Below are 6,085 nucleotides of genomic sequence, written 5' to 3' on the forward strand. Positions count from 1 at the left end.
ATAATAGATCAAATTCAATAAAATTAAAAAATATGTCCATAGAATTAAAAATAACAATATAGACTCCCTTTCATTTTTGTACAATACCATATCTTTTATCTTTTAAAACATAAATAATGTAGAAGATTGTGTAATGGAAGAACTTTAGAAATCAAGAAAATAGTGACATCTGTGATACTGAATTGCATGTGGGAATGAAGAATAAGAATAAATGATGACAGGCAATTTAAACAACAGGTGAGAAATAAGGGGAACAAATTAAAATAATTTAAATGGATAACTGAATGTCAATGAATTATTTGTTAACTTCAGTAAAGTGAATTGTTTATCCATGCAGAAATCAAAAGAAGGTGTTACATCATATCACGTCTCTGAATGCTAGCAAGTCTAGATATTAAAAATATTCTGAAGAAAGCACTATATCCAAGCTATTGCAGATGAAGTGCAACATCTTACACCAATAGAGGAATTTCAAATACCTCACAGGAGGATCATTTAGTTTCTCTATAATTTCTTATAGGATAACATTCAATTGTAGCATTTCAATGTGTCTGGAAGAAAAAATAAGTTTTTTTCCCTTTGGTCTTAGCCTATTCCCTTTGCAAGAATACACCTCCTGTCCATATGTTTATTCTGAGATTGGAGTAAACTATGTACAGGTGCTTTGGGGTGTATAATCACCAGCAGCAGGAAATTTTAAACACTGTGATGCATCAATCATTGCCAAGTGGAAAACTGTCCAATATTGTTAGTAAAGAGAGCACAAAAGAGGAAGAATGGATTAACTTAAGGAACCCCAAGTCATTTATCTAAATGATGTAAACATCGTTCTCTTCAGAGAAAAGCTTCAGCACCTCAGAGATAAGTACAATCATACACCAGCAGAGGACTTTGGATTAATGAAGAAAGACAGCTGAGGTGCTCTGTCACTTCCTCCTGCCTTAGACACACACCCACCTAGAGGTACTGAGAATAAAGCATCTCAAGGACTTTAAAGGATATATTTATATGATTTCATAGTTCTATCTAAGTAAGAATTATGAACAAAATAGCTCAAATTTATTAAGTAATAACTAAATGCCAAACATTTGACACAGAGTGTCTAAAAGTCCGTTCAACAGTTTAGCAAAGTAGGTATAATTATCACTACTCTAAGCGTAGTAAAACTGCAGATGAACAAAATTGAACAATTTTTCCAAGATCACACACCTAATAAGTGTAGAATTTGAGCCTAGATATCTCTGACTACAGAGTCCGCATGTTTTCCACTACACCAGGCTGCTTCATGAAGTTGTACTAAGCTGTGAAAATTATTTTTCATTTGTTTTACACAGTACAGGATGGACACGGCATGTAAATGCTTTCCAAAGAAAACTCTTCAGCAGAAGATATAAAATTGGGTCTAATAACTGATATGTTGTCAAGCCACATGTAATATTTGTATAACAGAACTTGTCAGAAACTTACCAGAGATAATGCCAACCTTAAAATAAAGTGAAAACACCAAACATTGGTTTGGAAACTTGGCCTGTTCATAAATTAACTTGCTTGTTAAGGAGTTACAAGAGGATTAATGAATTAAGAGTAGGAAAAATAGTAACTAGATGGTAGCTAAAATCAAAATTTGAAATGATGAAACCTCAAATTACATGTACTAAAGTCAATGTTTTATTGAACAAGATATAAAATTACACATATTAGGCCTCACGGAGTAAAGGTATATCTTCCAAAGAATGCCTCTTGTAGGTCAAGGAAATGTACCTAAATAAGAGAAGACATTTTAGAAGCAGAAATAAAATTGTGCTCAGATTAAGTCTAAGCCCATCAAAGACTTACAGAATTTTTGAGCTGGAAAGGCCTGGAGAGAACCTCTCTTCTGTATCTACATGCATAATTAAATAGCTGAGTAGATATGATAGAGATATTTGGTTAGTTTATTGCAATAAATATTTCCATGAAAAATGTGGAAATAAGCATTAAGAGGAAGTCATTTCCCAATGCACTGAACAGCTTAATAAACAAGACAGATTTTCTTTCTACTCTAAAAGAAAACTGCCTCTCTGATCAAAACAAACCACGCAAACACCTAAGAATTTACTGAGTGCAGTGACATTGCTGTAGATATCTTATCTGACCTGTATCATAGAAGCTGCTTTAAAGGTTAATGACTAAAAATTTGTATTTCTCCTTAAATATGTAATAGTAACATTAATAAATGTAAATGATTTGTAAGTTGTTAGATATACTCCAATATTTCTAGGCTGAAAAAGATTTTTATTCCCCAAAGCCTGGAAGCAACCATGATTCCAGGCCACTATGTTCATTCAATTTAATTGTTCAGTCTTACCTTGCTCATTAAATTATGTTTTTTAATAAGACAAAGTATAGTGAACTTGTTACAAGCATAGTCTTTCCGATTAGAAATAAACTTGATGCAACATTTTTTTCAACAATTACTTGGTCTCTCAAGTGTCAAACCATAATAAGCTAAGTCTTTTTTTAAAAAAACTATCAAACAAGGCCAAAATTAGAACTTACTTTTGGTGGTGTAAGGATGGCCCAATAAATAACACACTTTTCCACCTGAACTCTCAGTCAGGAGAGAAAGAAAAGAAATTAGCATATGGAAACCAAAATACCTCCTTTATTTCTGATAAAACATATCTTCACAATTGTGATTTGTGTTTGTGAGCAAGTGGATAGACCTCCTTGCGTGAAACCTGAATCTGTCAGGATTAGACAGACTCTCTATCATACGTGCCTGACTTTATGAAGCCTACAGCAATGAACACAGCAGATCATATACTGCATGGTAGTAGGACCTCACTCCCAAGAAAGAACTGTCCAACCCAAGCATGCCCGATTTTACCAAATAGAGAAGTCACTCCATCCTCCCTGGTGATGAGAGTAAAAGAGCAAGAGAGACCAAGAGAATCACAGCAATACATATCCCTCCACAGGAAGGAAATGTTAAGTGTGGAAAGAAGAACCCCTTACCCCATTATTTCAAAGGAGTGGAGTTTTAAATCAGAAAATAAATGAAAAGCACTTAGAACATAGTCAATTTTCAACAAATATTAAGTGCTATTATTTTGTATATGATAATGCCCTTTATTCCATTTTACTTCTTTTTTTTCAGAATTTCTTTTTTTTTTTTTTTAATTCTTATTGGAGTATAGTTGCTTTACAATGTTGTATTTGTTTCTGCTGTACAGCAAAGTGAATCAGCTATACATATACATATATATTTTCTGGATTTCCTTCCCATTTAGGTCACCACAGAGTAGAGTTCCCTGTGCTATACAGTAGGTTCTCATTAGTTATCTATTTTATACATAGTAGTGTATATATGTCAATCCCAATCTCCCAATTCATCCCATCCCCTCTTTCCCCTTGGTATTCATACATTTGTTCTCTATGTCTGTGTCTCTATTTCTGCTTTGCAAATAAGTTCTTCCATATCATTTTTCTAGATTCCACATATAAGAAATATTATACAGTATTTATTTTTCTATTTCTGACTAACTTCACTCTGTATGACAGTCTCTAGGTTCATCCATGTCTTTGTAAGTGGCACAATTTTGTTCCTTTTCATGGCTGAGTAATATTCCATTGTATATCTCTTAAAATAAAATATTTCTCCAACAATGCCTAAAATGGTGAATGCTGTAAAATTGTTCTTTAAGTGTGTAGACTATAGCATCTTGTGTGTTTTCTCTGTTTTCAAATTTCAGGGAATATTTTCCTCATTATCATTTTTAGAACCTCACTCCCTTAAGTAAAAGAAACCTCTATTACTACACATAATATTAGATTTACATGGCAAATTCTAAAATGCTGTTGAGAAAGTGATGAAACAGATACTATTATATCTGCCACACACACACTGTTAATAGGAGTTGTAATTATTTCTGAAATGCAATTTTATAATAAATGTAAAGAGCTTCAAATTGATTTCAAGTATTTTAACTTGATAATTGTACTTATGGGAAAATATCTGATGAACTAACAAAATATTAAAAAATCATTACAAACCATAATTTTTAGCTCAGGAATATTTTGAATACTAAAAAAAGAAAAAAATAATGAAATTCTTTGACAATATGAGAATGAACTAAATGATTCTGGTATACTTTTTTATGTAGCAATGAAAATTGGCTCTAATAAATAATTTTTCACTAGTAGGAAAAATACTTACGAAGTGAAAAAGAAGTTCATGAAGTTATCTATTTAATCATTGAATAAAATATCTTCTATATTTACTAAGTACAAGGGACTGGGCTATTTTCTGGAAAGACTATAGTTCATGAAATATATAGATTGCTAACTTCATTGCATAGGGTTTGGGAAAAGGCCAGTAACAACTGAAAAAAAAGTAGACAACATAATTGTAGATTGTGATGCTGTAAAGATAACTAATGAGGGAATTCCATTTCCAGAAAGATGACATATTAAATGTCCCTAACAGCACCTATAAATGAAATAATCATTTTCTAGATAAGACATTTAATCTTACATGAAAGTAAGGATTCTGTAGGTCCCCCTCAAACAAGTGGAAAGCAGATACAGGAAGGTAAGTGAGGACAAAGTTGGATTTTGCTTTAAAGTTTCTCTGGACCCTGGAGCCCTTGAGCTTCTTATTTATGACCACAAGGAATCAGAAGGTTCTGGAGGTAAGGTCTGAGACCACACCAAGTAGGGAATTTCCTGAAGCAAAAAGCTAAAGCAGAGAACTAAAAAGTCTATAGCTTCCAGAAAGTAAAACTTCTCACATAGAAAGATATAGAGGAAAATTTGACTATTTCTACTTTAGTACCTAGGGAAAAATGTTTTTAAATACCTTCCCCAAGAGAATCAAAATCACAAGTTCTGATTTTCACATGAAGTTTACCTCATATTTCTTGATAAAAAATAAAAATAAAAAGACATAGAGGAAACTTTCTTGATTTCACCAACATAAATTCCACAAGCTAATTTTGTGGTCTGAAAAATCTTCAGCAGAAAACTTAATTTAATGTTGCACCAGGTTGGTAATGAGAATGTCTGAAACACACACACACACAGGTCCTCTCTAGAGGAACTCAAATTCAACCTAAGAAAATTTCCCTGAAATATAAAGAGCATTGAGCCCCACTCCCTGAGGGGAGGATTGGAACTGTGAGTGAGAAACAAACAAAAAATAATAATAAATAAGAGAAACACATCACCTAAAACTTCAAATACTGGAATTTTTAATGTAAAATGTAAAACAAATAAATTTTATATGTTTAAAGAAATACATCTATACTTGAAATTCAATCAGGGAATAAGAAACTGTGAAGAAAACCAATATATCCAACAAAAAAATACAGAAAATTTCTGTAAATGAAAAAAAAAAAATGAATTAAAGAATCTGAAGATAGTTTAAGTGACAGATTAAAAATGTTCAGAAGCTTGCAATGGGTGTGTATCATTCACAGCAAAAGGCTAATTTCTTACAATTGGCCCTTCGTGATCTGCCCTCATCTTCTATATCCCTTTCTCCTACTACATGGGCTTTTTGCTGCTCAGATAACATTCCTGTTCCTGTCTTGGGGTCTTTTTCCTGGCCATTTCCTCAGCCTGAAGTGCTCTTTCTCCAAAAACCTGCATGGTAAATTCTTACCTCACAAAAGAAGTTGAGAAACTTTTTCAAATCTTCTTTTCAATGAGACCTCTATGACTACTATATTTAAAATTATAATTCCAACACCTATAATTCAGATTCCTCCGTTCTTATTCTCCTTTATTTCACAGCAATTATCAACTTCTACATACTGTATAATTTACCTTTTATGTGAATTACTTGTTTTCAGTCTCTCCCACACAATGTGAGTTTCCTAAAGACATAACATTGTTAACTTTTATCCCAAGCCTTCAAAGACTAGATGGTCAATAAATATAATTGAAAAGAATGGTTTCAGTAAGCTTGCAGAAAGTTTGTTAGAAAAATAGAGGAATTTTTCTCTAATATCTTCCATTTTAGCTAATATTTGGGGAAAGTGAGGTTTAAGGAGAGAGGAAATGGCATACTTTTGAAAAAGTAAAATTACTGAGCAAACATAGT

This window comes from Balaenoptera acutorostrata, chromosome 18 (assembly GCF_949987535.1).
Source record: "Balaenoptera acutorostrata chromosome 18, mBalAcu1.1, whole genome shotgun sequence".
NCBI lineage: Eukaryota > Metazoa > Chordata > Mammalia > Artiodactyla > Balaenopteridae > Balaenoptera > Balaenoptera acutorostrata.